This window comes from Theropithecus gelada, chromosome X (genome assembly GCF_003255815.1).
Source record: "Theropithecus gelada isolate Dixy chromosome X, Tgel_1.0, whole genome shotgun sequence".
NCBI lineage: Eukaryota > Metazoa > Chordata > Mammalia > Primates > Cercopithecidae > Theropithecus > Theropithecus gelada.
In genome coordinates this window covers 48459184-48478496 of record NC_037689.1, presented here as the reverse complement: position 1 = coordinate 48478496, position 19313 = coordinate 48459184, and the positions used below count along the sequence as shown (strand labels likewise).

General features: G+C 36.5%; 1 pseudogene; it reads left to right on the top strand.

The window, feature by feature from the left end:
- The first annotated feature begins 18228 nt into the window (after positions 1-18228).
- On the top strand, positions 18229-18987 carry LOC112615148 (annotated as a pseudogene).
- The last annotated feature ends 326 nt before the right edge of the window (positions 18988-19313 follow it).

Here is a 19313-nt window from a genome sequence, read left to right as displayed (position 1 = left end):
TAAGCCATTTTTTATACTTATTTGCCTTCTTAGCATTTTCTGTACACTTTCAAAGCATACCTTAAATAAATCATTTGTTACATACAGTTTCCAGCAGCATAATTTATTTTTCTTGGGTAGAAACTCATTCCTTGTAGTCAAAAAAAGAAAAGAACCATGGTGTACTTCTACAAAATAAAAACAAGTTTTATCTGTAAATGTATTCCCATTGGATTGCTTTACGTGACAGACTGGCTTTAAAACAAAATTTACATTTCAGAATTATAGTAGAAACATTAAAATACCAAATAGAGACATAGTACAATTTCTCTCACTCCTGCTTAAGCTTCATCCTAATTTAACTAAATTATTTAATTTCCACAGATATTTTAACTGTTTTTAGCTTCACTTCCCAATTTTCTATCTAGTACATAGCACTCATTCAGTTCCTATACTGATGATATGGTTAGGCTTTGTGTCCCCACCCAAATCTTATCTTGAATTGTAATCCCTATAATCCCCATGTGTCAAGTGCAGGACCAGGTGGAGATAATTGAATCATAGGGTGATTTCCCATGCTGTTCTCATGATAGTGGGTGAGTTCTCACAAGATCAGATGGTTTTATAAGGAGCCAGCATTTCCCCTGCTTGCACTCACTCCATCCTGCTGCCCTGTGAAGAAGGTACCTGCTTCTCCTTTGACTTCGGCCATGATTATAAGTTTCCTGAGGCCTCCCCAGCAATGTGGAATCTTGAGTCAATTAAGCCTCTTTCCTTTATAAAGTACCCAGTGTTGGGTATTTTCTTATAACAGTGTGAGAACGGACTAATACAACTGACAAACATTTTAATAACTTAGGCATGAAACTTTAGGTATAGTAGGAACTATCTGCAATGGAAATCTTTGCACACTAAAGGTGTATTTTTATTATCCCTACTTATAGATAAGACAGCATTCTTTTTAATTTGTTTTTATTTTTCTATACCCATAGCAAGGCAGATGAGATTATTCTTAAAACAGCCATGCTCACTCCTGAAACTGGTCCTCAAAGTGCATGATCTGGTGTTTCGTTGTTTTCCTTGTATGGATCTTTCACCTCCCTGGTCAGTCGTATTCCTAAGTATTTTATTCTTTTCATGGCAATTGTGAATGGGATTGCATTCCTGATTTGGCTCTTGGCTTGACTGTTGTTTGTATATATGAAAGCTAGTATCTGTACATTGATTTTGTATCCTGAGACTTGCTGAAGTTGTTTATCAGCTTAAGAAGCTTTGGGACCAAGACTAAGGGGTTTTCTAGATATAAGATCATATCATCTGCAAACGGGATAGTTTGATTTCCTCTCTTCTTATGTGGATGTCCTTTACTTTTTTTATCTTGCCTGATTGATCTGGCCAGGACTTCCAATACTATTTTGAATAGGAATGGTGAGAGAGGGCATCCTTGTCTTTTGCTAGTTTTCAAGCGGAATGTTTTCAGTTTATGCCCATTCAGTGTGATGTTGACTGTGGGTTTGTCAGAGATAGCTATGATTTTGAGGTATGTTCCTTAAATATCTAGTTTGTTGAGAGTTTTTAACATGAAGAGATGTTGAATTTTTTCAAAAGCCTTTTCTGCATCTATTGAGATAATAATTGGTTTTTGTCTTTAGTTCTGTTTATGTGATGAATCACGTTTATTGATTTGTGCATGTTGAACCAAATTTGCATCTCAAGAATACAGCCTACTTGTTCGTGGTGGATATGTTTATTGATATACTGCTGGATTTTGTTTGCCAGTATTTTGTTGAGGATTTTTGCATCGATGTTCATCAAGGATATGGCCTGAAGACTTTTGTTGTCATTGCGTCTCTGCCAGGCTTTGGTATCAGGATGATGCTGGCCTCATAAAATGAGTTGGGGAGAAGTCCCTTCTCAATTTTTTGGAATAGTTTTAGTAAGAATGGTACCAGCTCTTCTTTGTACATCTGGTAGAATTTGGCTGTGAAGTCCTGGACTTTTTTAGGTTGGTAGGCTATTTATTACTGATTCAATTTCAGAGCTCATTATTGGTCTGTTTAGGGATTCAATTTCTTTGTGGCTCAGTCTTGGGAGGGTGTATGTGTCCGGGAATGTATTCATCTCTTCTAAATTTTCTAGTTTATGTGCATAGAGGTGTTCATAGCATTCTCTGATGGTTATTTGTATTTCTGTGGTGTCTATTGTAATATCTCCATTGTCATTTCTGATTGTTTATTTGGATCTTCTCTCTTCTTGTTTAGCCAGTGGTTTAACTATTAATTTTTTCAAAAAACAAACTCCTGGATTCACTGATGGTTTGAATGCTTTTTCATGTTTCAATCTCCTTCAGTTCAGCTCTGATTGCAGTTATTTCTTGACTTCTGATAGCTTTGGGGTTATTTTTCTCTTGTTTTTTTAGTTCTTTTCGTTGTGATGTTAGGTTGTCAAATTGCGATCTTTCTAACTTTATGATATGGACATTTAGTGCTATAAATTTCCCTCTTAACACTGCCTTAGCTGTGTCCTAGAGATTCTGATATGTTGTATCTTTGTTTTCATTCACTTCAAAGAACTTCTTGATTTCGGCCTTAATTTCATTATTTAACCAAACATCACTCAGAAGCAGCTTATTTTTTAATTCCCGTATTATTGCAAGGTTTTGAGTGAATTTCTCATTCTTAATTTCTAATTTGATTGTGCTGTGGTCAGAGAGACTGTTACGATGTTAGTTATTTTGTATTTGCTGAGAAGTATTTTATATCTGATTATGTGGTCTATTTTAGAGTATGTGCCATGTGGCCATAAGCAGAATATATATTCTGTTGTTTTAGGTGGTAAGTTCTGTAGATGTCTATCTGGTCCATTTGATACAGGTCCTGAATATCTTTGTTAATTTTCTGCCTCAATTATCTAGTACAGATGACACAAACAAAAGGAAAATCATTCCATGCTCATGTATAGGAAGAATCAGTATCACGAAAATGGCCACACTTCCCAAAGCAATTTATAGATTTAATGCTGTTCTTATTAAACTACCAGTGACAGTCTTCTCATAATGAGAAAAAAAAAAACTATTTTAAAATTCATATGGAACCAAAAAAGAGCCCAAATAGTTAAGGAAATCCTAAGCAAAACCAAAACAAGGCTAGACGCATTATGTTACCCAACTTCAAACTATACTACAGGGCTACAGTAACCAAAACAGTATGGTACTGGTATGAAAACAAACCCATAGAAAAATGAAACAGAATAGAGAGCCCAGAAATAAGGCCACACACTTACAACCCTCTGATCTTCAAGAAAGCTGACAAAAACAAGCAATGAGGAAAGAACTCCCTATTCAATAAATTGTATTGGGATAACATGCAGACAACTGAAACTGAACCTCTTCCTTATACCATATACAAAAATTAGCACAGGATGGATTAAAGACTAAGGTGTCATATTCAGCTTCTATAAGGAACTTAAACAAATTTATAAGAAAAAAACAAACACCCACATTAAAAATGGGCAAAGCACATGAACACTTTTCAAAAGAAGACATACATGAGGGCAACAATTATATGAAAAAAAGCTCAACATCATTGATCATTAGGGAAAGGCGAATCAAAACCACAGTGAGATACCATCTCACACCAGTTAGCTGGTGAAGTTGTGGAGAAAAAGGAAAGCTTATACACTGTTGGTGAGAGTTTAAATTAGTTCAACCATTCTGGAAAACAGTGTGGCAATTCCTCAAATACCTAAAAACAAAACTAACATTTGAATATCCCATTACTGAGTATATGCAGCCATAAAAGTATATGCAGCTAATATGCAGCTAAGTACTATGCAGCCATAAAAAGAATGATATCATGTCTTTTGCAGGCACATGAATGAACCTGGAGGCCATAATCCCTAGCAAACTAAGACAGGAATAGAAAACCAAATACTACATGTTCTCACTTATAAGTGGGAACCAAATAGTCAGAATGTATGGACACATTGAGGGGAAGAACAGACTTGGGGGCCTATTGGAGGGTGGGGATTGGGAGGATGGAGAGGAATAGGAAAAATAATGAATAGGTACTGGTTTAATACCTGGGTAATGAAATAATCTATATAACAGACCCCTGTGACATGTGTTTACCTTATTACAAACCTGCAACCTGCACATGTACCAATGAACCTAAAAGTAAAAAAGGAAAGATTATATCACCGTACAATATTTGGAGAATTCTCAGAGGGCCAACTCATAATATGAACTATTTGGGGAAATCCTCCTTGGTTGCTGCAGGTGCATTTAAGGACGGTCTTATCTGCCTTATCAGAGAACTTTAAATATAGCCTTATTATATAAATATTTTCCTACCTTTGTATTTGTATTCCAGTATCTCTATATTCATTCTTCCCACTAGATATTAAGATGTTAAGCTTACTTCCAACTCATCCAGGCTCTAACACAGGATCTCATACTGTTAAAGCAAAACTAAATAATGGCCTGAGAAGGGCTCTGTACTTCTATATTTGAGTCCTTGTGGATGAACTGTAACCTAGCTTAATAGACAAAATTGAAAACCTAACATAGCAGTATGCGCCTATAACAACAACTGTGTCTTGGCCAATCCCTGTGGCCATACTTCAACTACTCATAGACTGCTAAGTGTACAAACTGTGTTCGAGTAAGGCAAACGCCAACCTGTAACCAACCCAGCTGTTTCTGTGCCTCACTGCCAATTTCTGTATGTCATTTCCCTTTTTTTGTCTCTAAATCTTCTTCCACCATGTGGTTGCACTGGAGTTTCTCTGAATCCGCTGTGAATCTGGGGGCTGCCTGATTCACGAATTGTTCATTGCTCAATTAAACGCCTTTAAATTTAATTCAGTTGAAGTTTTCATTTATCAATACACATCCTGTACACAAGTATTCAGAAAATGTCCCATGATGATATTGAGAATTTAAATGCTGGTTTAAAGAAGGAGTCAACAAACTGTGGCCTAAGGGAAGGCTACCTGTTTCTCTAGATAAAGTTTTAGAGAACACGACCATATTCATTCATTTATGTAGTTTTGTTTTGACAGAAACTATATGGTCTGCAAGCCTAAAATATTTTCTACCTGATATTTAATGGAAAAGTTTGCTGATCCCTTGTTTAGCACAATCTAGACAGTACAATTATGGAAATAAAAAATATATACTTGGGGGTACAATGCATCAACTTTGTCTAAGTACTAGTTATTATACCAAGTAGTAATTTAATAAACAGTGCACTATGATGGTCAGTTTTACGTACAAACTTGACTAGGATATAAGTCCCTAGTTATTCAATCAATCCAATATTAATGTAGGTTCTGCTGTAAAGGTATTTCACAGAGGTAAAGTCCATAATCTGCTGATGGTAAGTAAAGAAGGTCATCCTAGATAACATAGGTAGGCATGAAACTGAGGATTACAAGAATAACAGATTTCCAGCCTGCCTTTCCTGATGGCCTGCCCTGCAGATTTCAGACGTGCCTTACCAGCCCTCATAATTGCATATGCCAACTGCTTGCAATAAATCCCTTTATACACATATATTTAATATAGCACTTTAAAGGAGGAGTTCAAAATATAAGTTCCATGGACTGGGATCCTACTTGTTCAGTTATTTTGGTTAAATCCTGACAGATTCATGTATCTTTGTGACCTGAAGAAGTTAAAGCTCACTCCAGTAAAGGAGTTTATTTTCCATCCCAGAAAGGATGTATTAAAACATGTCAAAACCTTTTTATAGGAGGCTTGAGAAGTAGTATTATTAACACAATTTTGCCCTGACCTAATAAAAGACCTGATAAAAAATGGTATTAAGATTTTTGCTAGATCATCTATTTCAATCCATTATGCAATTCTCATTTCTTTGATTTGAATATTGTCAAAGCTAACTTATTATTAACTAAAAATTATTTCCTTCTTAAAATCCCATGTAGTTCCTCTAACTCTATGACATTCAGAAGATATACTAACTTTCCTCAGTGACAAAGGTTACTTCCTAATTTATTAATTCTGCCTGATGTTCAGTTAGGGGGAAAAAGTCAAACCAAATCAAAAGAGGAAAACAAACAAAGCTCATTTTTGGTTTGTGTAATCTTTTGTTTGAACGTATCAGCACTGTATTTCATTTTATGTGAAAAGAAAGATGTCCTTTGACTTTGCTTATCAAATAACCTTCCTTTATAATTGAGGGCAAAGACCTGAAATATTGTTTTTTCCAGCCTTCTGCTTTGCAAATAAGTTCCCCTCATCCTCTGACCCACCACTAAACTCAGTATTCACAGTCTTCATACTTCATTGTTTTCATTTGCTGGAATCCAAAATATAACACTGAAGGGACATTGGTCCATAGTATTAGGCCAAAGGTCTATTTGACAATTGGAGTGACTTACTCTGAACAGAAAAGTTATTATTTATTTTTAATTAGCAAAAGTATTTGAATCTACGGTTATATTTTAAAAAGGTATAGACAGTGGATTTAAAACTAATTTCATCATTCTTAATCTTATATAAAAGATTATTGTATTAGATGTCGTATTTCCTGGAATCTCAGCTTGATTTTTAAAATTATTACTTGTATAATTGACCAGTTACCTAATATCCCTGAGATTCCAATCTCCTCTGTGTAAACAAGAATAATTATAATTTTTTGTTTATACAGTGTTATTTTCAGTATCAGGGCAAAGTTGTTTTGAGAACTCTCGGGCCAAAGGTGATATTATTTTCAGGGGCAGTGATATGGTTTGGTTCTGTGTCCCCACTCAAATTACATCTCAAATTGTAATTCCCATGTGGTGAGGGAGAGACCTATAATCCCCACGTGTCAAGGCAGATAAGTGATTGGATTATGGGGGCAGTTTCTCCCATGCTGTTCTTGTGATAGTGAGTTCTCACGAGATCTTATGGTTTTATAAGCGGAAGTTTTTCCTTTTTTGCTCTCTTCTCTCTCCTGCTGCCTTGTGGAGAAGGTGCCTGCTTCACCTTCTGCTATGCTTGCAAGTTTCCTGAGCCCTTCCTAGCCATATGGAACTGTGTGTCAATTAAATCTCTTTTCTTTATAAATTACCCAGCTTTGGGCAGTTCTTTAAAGCAGCCTGAGAATGAGCTAATACAGGCACTGTCACAGACTCTTTTGCAAATATAATAATAACCATGGGTGTTTTCCTTAGAGAAACCAACATATTACCAATGATGTGAATTTTTTGCTCATGAGCACAGTATGTTCACAGTCCACTGGAACACTATCTTTGAGCTGGTCCATGGAACATACATTTTGAAATCCTCCTTTAAAGTGCTATGTTAACTTAACATAGTACTATTTTATGTAAATGTACATTGTAAGCAGTCTGAAATCAATAAAATAAGTGTTTCATGCTTATGTTTTCCCCATTATTTTAAATATATATATATATATATTCACATGCATTTATTCATTTATTTCTCACAGCAAGCTTCCAAAGTACTATAATTATCCCAGTTCTATAGTCAGAGGAGACTAAGGCACAGAGAGGTTAGGTAGCAGGACTGGAAATTGGTGGGGAAGCCTGAGTCCAGGGTTTGGAACCTGCCATGCTATGTTCTGTCCTGTATTTAACACAAGGGCCACATAAGAGCTTGCACTAGAGGAGGGTTGATTCCTTTGATTGTGTCTGTGAGCACCAGCCAGGGTGTCAGAAATCTGCACTGTAACCACACCTTTTTTAATTTTTAATTTTTGTGGGTACATAGTAGGTGTATGTATCTATGGGTTGAGATATTTTGATACAGATATGCAATGCATAATAATCACATCAGGGTAAATTGGGTATCCATGGCCTCAAGCATTTATCCTTTGTGTTACAAACAATTCAATTATACTTTTTAAGTTTTAAAATGTACAATTAAATTATTTTTTACTATAGTCACCCTATTGTGCTAGTGCATATTAGATCTTATCCATTCATTCTAACTATTTTTTGAATCATTAATCATCCTGACTACCACCCTACAACATCTACCACCCTTCCCAGCCTCTGGTAACTGTCCTTTTACTCTCTATTTCCATGAGCTCAATTGTTTTAATTTTTAGCTCCACAAATAAGTGAGAACATGCAGATTGTCTTTCTGTGCCTGGCTTATTTCACTTAATATAATGGCCTCCAGTTACACCCATGTTGTTGCAAGTGACTGGATCTTACTCTTTTTTATGGCTGAGTAGTACTCCATTGTATATATTGAATAGTGTCAATAATGCTGCAATAAACATGGGAGTGGAGATATCTTTATGATATCCCGATTTCCTCTTTTCTGGACATACACCTAGCAGTGGGATTGCTGGATACTATGGTAGCTCTATTTTAGTTTTTTTGAGGAACCTCCAAACTGTTCTTCATAGTGATTATACTAATTTACATTTCCACCAACACTATATGAGGGTTCCCTTTTCTCCACATCTTTACAACTCCAAAAGCTTGCTTGGTGCTCTACCCGCCATGGTCATGCTGGTATCTAATGTGCAAGACAAAGTCCCCTTTCTTTTTCCCTCTACTTTCTTGAAGCAGAAGGTGTTTCTCCCCATAGTTACCAAATCTGGGAATGTGCTGAGTCTCACCTGAAGCCAGCAAGTCTCAGAATCTCACCCAAGGCCCACAGCATACTACATAAGTATTGATGCTGCTTATTCAAGACCCAAAGGCTTGTTAGTCAACAGGTGATGGATCCTTCCAGGACTTCATCATTCCCTTCAAGGCAGCAGGTTCCCTTCTGGCCCTGAGTGTGTCTAGAAATGTTGTCTGGGAGCTAGTGCCTGGCAAGATGGCTTCATGACTCTGACTTGCAGCACTAAAACTGAGAGGATTTCCATTTAGACACTCAATCTTGTAGTCAACATATGCAGACACACAAACTTACATACAGACACACGTACAACTCAGCTAAAATACTTAAGGAAAGACATTGAAGAGGGGAAAATGTGATCAAATATATCCAATCTGTTTTAAGATATTTTCTGATTAATATTACTCACTGGCTAAGTTTTGCACTTCTAATTATAGTGATAGTCCTTTCAAGATCATTTGTTCTTTTGACCGGGAGTAGTAAATTGTTCTTATTACTCATTCCTAATACACCACAAAAAATTTTAAATTCTCTCAAAACATAGCCCAACTTACTATCATCTTTATCACTATTATTATTGCCATTAATTATTTTCTCCAACTTGTTTTCTCATTTTTATGAGCTAGAATGGAAAAACAAAATAAGAAGAAAATAATATTAAAATATTTTTAAATTGTAAATTATGGTTTAGAAAACAAAGGAAAATTGTTCAGTTTTATTTTATTACACTTCACCTTATAAGTGGCCTACATTTTATTGTTCTTTAAAAAAATACAGATAATTTGATGTGGTGGTAGGTTTACGCTACCAAGAAATAGATCTAATATTCTAAGAGATACTGACGTCACTGTGTGACAAACCTGCACGTGTACCCCCTTAATCTAAAATACAAAGTGAAATTATTTTAAAAAATAAAATAAAAGATGCTGATAAAGGTGAGCGAAAAGCAAATTAGATGATGGTACTGAGATACTAATGCTAATTCTTAGATAATATAACTAACTTAATCTAATTTCCCCAACCCCATTTGGACACTTTTGAGAAAAGTACAGATAGTTTTTCCAGCAACGAAGTTCCCAAGTCTGTACAGAGTGCCATGCATGGGAACACAATTTCTGATTATTCTCCAGGTCTATAGAAAGCAAAAAGACAGGGTATAATGTTGAGAAATAAAATATATATTTTTTTCTGATTATACAGTTTTTTTCTTAAACTCCTCAGTTCTATAGTGACTGATAATCACTTCTCAAAATTGCTTGGGGTTTTGTTGTTGTTGTTGTTGTTGTTGTTGCTGCTGTTGTTTTTGTTTTTTTCTCCAGAATGCATAGTACAGCAGCAGAAGGCACAGTTAAACTTTCCCAATGGGGATGGTTGAAATGTCACACCAAATGTATAGGGTTCATGTTTAAATTGTGATGTTGCTGTATTAACAAACATGGAAGCAGTGACATTTCTATACTCCAACATGAAGCAGATATCAACCATCTTCAGTGTGTTCTAAGCAGATTTAGAGAAGTGTGCATTTCATGTATTATCAAAGTTGAAGTCATTTAAAAATTCCTTTAAGAATATGACCTGAATATTAGAAGTATTAATAAAAATTTTCCCAGAGTTAAGCATTATAAAAGCCTTATTATGATATAAATTACTCTAATTTTGTTTCTTAAAATAAATATGTTTAATTATCATTTAGCCACAATTTCCTCAAATCATAGTTGAAATTTTAATAGCTATTCCCTATAGGTATCTTTGTTAATTGATTCAATTTTTCTGTATTCTTCACTTTAAAAGAGACAACTTTTTCTTGGTCTCCATGCTTTTTAAGCAATTTAACATAGCATGCTTGTTAGTACAATTTATAAATATAAAGGCCATGTGTGATAAAGAGCTGATTGATATAGTTTCATGTAATTCAAACAAAATGACTGACTATTTTTACTTGACTGCTCCCACAGTCTAATAGAAGTAATTCTCCCTTATGATCATTCTGTAGATGTTGCCTTTAATGTGAGGTCAAAATTCTCTTTATTTATTTATTTTTTAATACTTTAAGTTCTAGAGTACATGTGCACAACGTGCAGGTTTGTTACATATGTATACATGTGCCATGTTGGTGGGCTGCACCCATTAACTCATCATTTACATTAGGTATATCTCCTAATGCTATCCCTCCCCCCTCCCCCCACCCCATGACAGGCCCCAGTGGGTGATGTTCCCCACCCTGTGTCCAAGTGTTCTTATTTTTTAAAATTTTGTTTTAGGTTCAGGGGTAAATGTGAAGGTTTGTTACATAGGTGAACTCATGCACAGGGGTTTGTTGTATAGATGATTTCATCAGGTATTAAACCTATTACCCAAATTTTCCTGATCCTCTCCCTCCTCCCAGACTCTTCCCTCAAGTAGACCCCAGTGTCTGTTGTTCTCTTCTTTGTGTTTATGAGTTCTCATCATGTAGCTCCCACTTATAAGTGAGAGTATGCAGTATTCAGTTTTCTGTTCCTCCATTAGTTTGCCAATAATAACAGCCACCACACTGCACTCTAGCCTGAGTAACAGAGCGAAAGCCTGTCTCAAGAAAAAGAGTAACAGCCTCTAGCTCAATCCATGTTCCTGCAAAAGACATGATTTTGTTCCTTTTTATAGCTGCATAGTATCCCATTGTATATATGTACCACATTTCTTTATCCAATTTGTCATTGATGGGCATTTAGGTTGATTCCACGTCCCTGCTACTGTGAATAGTGTTGCAATGAACATTCACGTGCATGTTAACACAACCAACAAGCATATGAAAAAAGCACAATATGACTGATGGTTAGAGAAATGTGAATCAAAACCACAATAATATACCATCTCACACCAGTCAGAATGGCTATTATTAACAAGTCAAAAAACAAACAAACACAGATGCTGGTGAGGTTGCAGAGAAAACGTAACACTTATACACTGTTGGTGGGAGTATAAATTAGTTCAACCATTATGGAAAGCAGTATGGTAATTTCTCAAAGAGGAATTTAAAGCAGAATTACCATTCCACCAAGCAATCCCATTACTGGGTATATACCCAGAGGAATATAAATCATTCTACCAAAATTCTCTTTAAATAGTTTCCAAATAATGCAAATATATAAACATAATGACTTCACACTCTAGACTACACTACTTTTCTCATTAAAACGTATTCTTTCCACAAAATGAGTACAATACCACCCACATACGAAGATTTAGGTAGCACTTCTACCCCCTCAAAATACCTCATTTACCAGTCCCCCATTTCTGAAATTTCATTATTAGAACTGTGTATTGCTGATTTCTCTTCCTGCTTGAAACACAGTTAATTCATAAATATGATGGCCTTATATGTAGAATGATGTAGGGTGGCAATATTTTGTCACAGCAGCTTTTGTTACAGGTAAAACACAGAGAACATCATGGCTCTAGAAATCAGAAAAATGAGGAAGTAGCTTCAAAGGAGGAAATAAGTCACTGAAAAACACGCTTCACCAGGTTCACAAGGTTATTAGCAGCTAGTTAGTTTTGGTATAAAACAAAACTATATTGATTTTGAGTGGTCTAGATTAAAGGGGATTAAGCTAAGGATGTTGGAAACTATTCATCAAACAATAATAGCAAAATAAAGGTTGGTTGAATGCTTTATATAGATTTTATTAGAAAAATTTTTCATTAAATATTAATGATAAAGAGAAAGAATTAGGGCATCAGTAGAGAAGTAGCATTTTTTATGGCCCATAACCTTTTTAAAGGATACATATATATTTAATTGTCATAAAATGTAGTTAATTTGCTAATTCAGTTGGACATATATGTCTTGCAAATAAAGGTTACCCTCAATTTAGCTATTTGTCAGCACTATTTTTAAATAGACTCTGCAAATTTCCATAACTACAACTGAGTTAAGTGAGTAAAGAGAAACGCTAAAATCAGTTCGGAGAAGAAATACTGACCTTGACTCTTGTTTTTCTTAAAAATATGTTTATATAAAAAGTTAAAAGTAGATGCAATATAAGATTTATTAATTATACACTTCAAAAAGTTTTCCAATGTTTGTGTCTTGCTTGTCTTTAATTTATAACATTTATAACATGCTTTTCATTAAAAATATTTATTTTTTCCTCAATGAAGTCATGTACTTTAATAAAGACATCATTACCTCTGCATACTCTCCAACTCCCACAGAGACTGAAAATGTACAATTTAAAACACATTCTATGGTTGTAAAACAAGTAGCCTAATTGAAGAATATTTATTTTGGTCTGCCTTCACAAGTAAAAGTTATTTCAGTTAACAGACAAAGAAAAGTCTGGAGGTCTTAAACCTAATACTACTCTAATAAACTCAACATTAGGTTCTTATTTCTCTAACATAAATCAACTTAATGCAATGAGGATACACAGTAAATATTATTTAGTATTTATTATGAAGTGTTAAATCCATCATCACAGCATGTGGTTCAGGGCCTATGAGTCTAATCTATACTCAAGTAACATAACATGGATGTATAAATATGTGCTCCCTCAGAATATGAAGTGTATTTCATTTGTTAAACCAGTGATTTTTAAGTACTTTCTAACTGGCACTCTGTAAACAGAATTATTGATTTAATTACAATTTCCCATCTTTTTAAAAAGGGTATTTTGCTGTGCCTTGGTACCTGAGCTGAAAGGTTAAATTAATATCCATCATCAGCAAAAATAATAAGAAACTTTATAAAATACATTTACATTTGAAATTTTATTTATTCTCACCGTATTAGTCTGTTTTCATACTGCTGATAAAGACATACCTGAGACTGGGCAATTTACAAAAGGAAGAGGTTTAATGGACTTACAGCTCCAACTGGCTGGGGAAGCCTCACAATCATGGCAGAAGGCAAGGAGGAGCAAGTCACATCTTACATGGGTGGCAGCAGGCAAAGAGAGAGCTTGTGCAGGGAAACTCCCCTTTTTAAAACCATCAGATCTCATGAGACTTATTCACTCTCACAAGAACAGCCCGGGAAAGACCTGCCCCCAGTTTTTCCCACAACACATGGGAATTCAAGATGAGATTTGGGTGGGAACACAGCCGAACCATATCACTCACTCTTTATATCTGTCAACCTACAAAAATCTAGCATATTTTTGTTTCAACTTAGAAAATGTAAATTTATACATCTCAAAGAGATTTGTTCCATGATTGAAATCAATAAGTATAATATATAAACTGATATTTTGAAAAAACTTTAAAATAATAAATATTACTGAAATAATATTCAAATAATAATAGCTTTCAAATATTGTTATTTATGAATTGGCAGTTATATTTGTCTTATATTTGTGAGTGTATCTTGAGTGAGTATGTGTATGTTTGTGGATGGCTAGATAGACAGATGATAGGTAATTTGGAACAAACATGTTTTAGATATTCCAACAAATGTAAATTGGTAGAACCAAACATATAGTGTGTATCCTTTTTCCTCCCACTAACTGCCCATGGAAATAGATAATATTTGAAATGAATTTACATATATACATGTATATATCAGTTTCAAATTTGCCTTCATCTTCGTGTATGTTGACTACAGAGATTGTATTTCATTTCTCCTTTTCTTTTTTTTTTTTTGAGATGGAGTTTTGCTCTTGTTGCCCAGACTGGAGTGCAGTGGCGTGATCTCAGCTCACTGCAACCTCTGCCTCCTGGGATCAAGCGATTCTCCTGCCTCTGCCTCCTGAGTAGCTGGGATTACAGGTGTGCGCCACCCCTCCCAGCTATTTTTATTATTAATATTATTTTTTGTATTTTTAGTAGAGATGGGGTTTCTCCATGTTGGTCAGGCTGGTCTCTAACTCCTGACCTCAGGTGATCTGCCCGCCTCAGCCTCCCAAAGTGCTAGGATTACAGGCGTGAGCCACTGTGCCCGGCCCCATTTCTCCTTTTCTTATGTCATTGAAATTAGCCATGTTTTAATGAAAGGTAGAAAAAAAAATGTTTTTTTGTATCTGTAGATGGAAGGAAAGGAAAAGGTAGTAATAAGAGAAGATTAGAATCACATTTTTGTTATCCCTCGACTAAAGTTAAAAGATATTCATGATCTAGACATTCTTGGAGTTGTTACACGTTACATAATTCTGATGTTTTTGGTTTAAGGACTTGGCTGCATGTATGGCCCCATTATTGACTGATTATGCTAATCTTATGGAGAGTGTTATTAGATATTGAACACTGTTGTAACTCCTTATATGAATACTAAGGATGTTCTCAAACACATTTTCAAAATCCAAGAGGGAAATAAACCTTCTCGTGCTTCCTCTATCTTTTCTCACCATGACCTGTGAGCAAAATTGATTTTTTATCCCCCAGTTCTGTTATATAAGAGGTATTGGCTCTCTCTCATTAGTTAATCCCATGTTCCTCCACCCAAAACATAACCATATTCTATAGGATAATTCTGAAAAAAGCTGGCCTCCTGCTTTGCCTTAATCTACCTCAATTAAGATAAGATAATCAGAAACATAACTTTAAAATATTTCTATAAATGGCTAAGACCATTAAAATGCAATTAGAATTATATAATTTAAAGCATATTTGAACCCAAGAGCTTGTGTAATTTAACATCACTATTTTCCACACAAAGAAAATGAAGCTCTGAGAGTTTAAATGACATGCCAGGCTTGTGCTCATTCAAGACATCCCATTACCTCCCACCAATATTATGCCATTTTAATAATGAATTTAGTTAGTTGCTATTAGTTGGCAATTCTGTAATATGTGGCCAAAACCAAGGCAATAGATACAACCACTATTTGAGTATGACATATATATATTATACGTCTTGCCAGAGCTACACTGAATATTGAGACAACTGTCTTGTCAAAACTTAACCAAAATATCTAAATATTGCAGATTGTTTTAATTTTAGTTCCCATGTTATCATTAGGAACTTACATGTTTATGTGAAAGCTGTTCTACCAAACTTAAATCATTGATTTCTATTTATCTTATAGGTAATGTATGATGGATAGGTACATAGAAACTGGCATGTCTTGCAATATAAAGCATCATTTATAAGCAATGTTATCTTCATTTGCATAAATATTCCTAAGTTTTATAAAATATTTAAGTGTTATAGAATGCAACATATTTAATAATGTGTGTTTCAGTTATTGACACTTTGCGAAGTGATGGCAGCATGGGAAGTATAAGTTAAAAATTAGTGATATATACATCGTAAAAATATTAAAAATAAATATTTGAGAAAGAACCAGATATTCTCACTGAAGGAGATTTAGCAACTGTTCTAAATTTTTAGGAAGCTAAATTAGCTGGGTCCTTTAGACTTCCTTGGAAGTCTCTTTTCTATTCCATTTGTCTGTGTGTCAGAAAGCAAAAACTGACAAATTGGATCTAACTAAACTAAAGAGCTTCTGCACAGCAAAAGAAACTCTCATCAGAGTAAGCAGGCAACCTACAGAGTGAGAGAAAATTTTTGGAATCTATTCATCTGACAAAGGTCTTATATCCAGAATCTATGAGGAACTGAAATTTACAAGAAAAAAACAACCCCATTAAAAAATGGGCAAAGGACATGAACAGACACTTCTCAAAAGAAGACATTAATGTGGCCAACAAACATATGAAAAAAGGCTCAACATCACTGATCATTACAGAAATGCAAATCAACACCACAATGAGATACCATCTCACACCAGTCAGAATGACGATTGTTGAAATATCAAGAAACAACAGGTGCTGGTGAGCTTATAGAGAAATAGGAATGCTTTTATACTGTTGGTGGGTATGTAAATTAGTTCAACCATTGTGGAAGACGGTGTGACGATTCTGCAAAGATCTAGAACCAGAAATGCCATTTGACCCAGCAATCCCATTACAGGGTATATACTCAAAGGAATATAAATCATTCTATTACAAATATACATACACATGTATGTTCACTGCAGCCTTATTCACAATAGAAAAGACATGGAATCATCCCAAATGCCCATCAATCATAGACTGGATAAAGAAAATGTCATACACATACACCATGGAATACTATGCAGCCATAAAAAGGAACAATATCATGTCCTTTGCCATTATCCTCAGCAAACTAATGCAGGAACAGGAAACCGAACACCACATGTTCTCACTTATAAGTGGGAGCTGAACAATGTGAACACGTGGACACAGGGAGAGGAACAACACATACTGGGGCCTGTCTGGAAGTGGGGTGGGGGAAGGAAGAGCATTAAGAAAAATAGCTAATGTATGCTGGGCTTAAGACCTAGGTTATGAGTGCAGCAAACCATCATGGCACACGTTTACCTATGTAACAAACCTGCACATCCTGCACATGTACCCTGGAACTTAAAAATAAATAAAAGAAGTCTTATAAAATCATTTTTGTAAATGTAACAAAATTCCAACAATTAAAGATTTATTCTATTTATAAATTGCGCAGGATTGTCTTTATCACTCATATTTGTAATTACTTATTTAAAAATTTGATTTTATTAAAGAATATCAACAATAATATATTTTATTTGCTTTTTGGACCTCAGGTGCAGAGAGCTCAGTTACTCCTATTTCTCATATTAGCAGGCTATGCAAGGCTCCATTCTTGTTTTATTTAATTTTTAAAATACTATTTTATGTTTGCTCGTTTGTCTCAATGTCCACACTCACTTCCTCCCACCATATATTACCACCATGGTACTTAGTATACTGTGTTATATCCTAATACATATTTGTATCCTTGACAAATATATTATTATTTATTTTAATATTCATGAATGCTACGAATAGTATGCTACCATTCGTTCTTGTGTTTCCTCACTTTTCTTTTCAATAACCACTCCCCCCCTCTTTTTCTTGAGACAGGGTCTTGTTCCGTCACCCAGACTGAAGAGCAGTGGCATGATCTTGGCTCATTGCAACCTCCACCTCCTGGGCTCAAGCAATCCTCCTACCTTAGCCTGTAGAGTAGCTGGGACCACAGGCATGCGCCACCATGCATGGCATTTTTTTTGTATTTTTTGTGCAGACGGGGTTTTTGCCATGTTGCCCAGGCTGGTCTTGAACTCCTGGACTCAAGCGATTCTCCCGCCTTGGCCTCCCAAAATGCTGGGATGACGGGGGTGAGCGATCGTGCCTAGACTAATAATGCCTTTTTAAAATGTATTCTTAGACTCTATATACAACTAATTAATTGTTTCTTAGTGCTACATAGTAGAGTTTATTCAACTTTAAAAAGAATCCACTTTTACTTATCTTTTCTAGAATGTCTACTATTTTCCTATTTATCAAAACATACCTATTTTTAATGGAATATTTTTTGGCTTTTGCCAGTCATTTTGAAAAAGCCTTCATAAGAGAATCATTAGGAAATAAAACCCAGCAAGTAATACATTGAAAACAGTCTACACGGTGATTCTTCAATGTTTCTTTTCACACTCTCTGGAGTTAGCACTAGGTGTTAGCAAGCCTGGATTCAATCCCCAAACTGTTCTCACAGTAGCTCTGATCTTTCATTAGCCACTTAATGTCTCTACACCTTACTTACTTTATCACTAATAAAATTTATAGCTGTGGTGGATCCTGCGCCTGGCCAGCCCCACCTGGCCTTCCCTACGGCCCACCTGACCGCCATGCGTCTCTCCTCCTCCCCACCTCGTGGCCGGCAGCAGCCCTCCAGCTTTGGCTCCCTGGATTGGTTCTCCCAGAGCAGCTGCTCCGGCCGACATATACCCCGAGGCCTGCGAACATCTCCCCGGGAGCCTCCCTGGCCCGGGCCAGACATCCGGCACCCGGGAGACCCCTCAGGCCGTCAGCATCAAGGAAGCTAGGTCTTCAAATCGGCCCGCGCCGGAGAGGACAATGGCTGCCTTCACCACGGGGCAGGTCCACGCCTTGGAGGGCGTCTTCCGGCACTGCCTGGGCCCTCTGGAGCCGAAGAGGCTGGCCAGGGAGATGCAGCTCTCGGAGGTCCAGATAAAAATCTGCTTACAAAATCGCCGGATGAAACACGAATGGCAAATGCAGGACTCCCAGCTGCACAACCCCTTCTCGGGGTCTCTCCACGCGCCCCCGGCTTTCCACTCACCGTCTTCTGGCCTTGCCAATGGCCTGCAGCCGCTATGCCCTTGGGCACCCCTGCCCGGGCCCCAGGCTCTGATGCTGCCCCCTGGCTCCTTCTGGGGTCTCCGTCAAGTGGAACAAGAGACCCTGGCCTCTGCATGGGCTTCCTGCTACGGGCAGGCTACGGGCAGCCTCCGGCGTACCACCCCCGAAGACCAGGAAGTGGCGTGCATACGCTGGGACCAGCCCTGTCCTGGGGCCCCTGGGGGCTGTGTGCTCTTCTGGAGAAGTGGGGGTTGGGGGGATGCATTTTGAGGAAGCGCCTCTGACTCCATGACTCCCACACACGCGGTCTGTGCAGCTCGCACTGGGCGCCTACCTGGAGGACTCAGCTGTTCTGTTTACATCGTTGCGGCACCTCTCACCCTGACCAACGCAAAGGTTCTGGAGATTGCTAGAGAATATATTTATTAAAGCCACCTCTTCACTGAAAGTTACCAAAAGGGTCAGTTTAGGAAGCAAATGAAGGGTCAGTGAACAGAGTCAAAGGCAGAAGTGGGCTTGTGGGTAGGGCTTTCAGCATATGATAAAAGGATATTTGTATTTTGAAGTATTGGAAAAACTGGTTTTCCAGGTGGAAAAAGTAAAGGTTGTA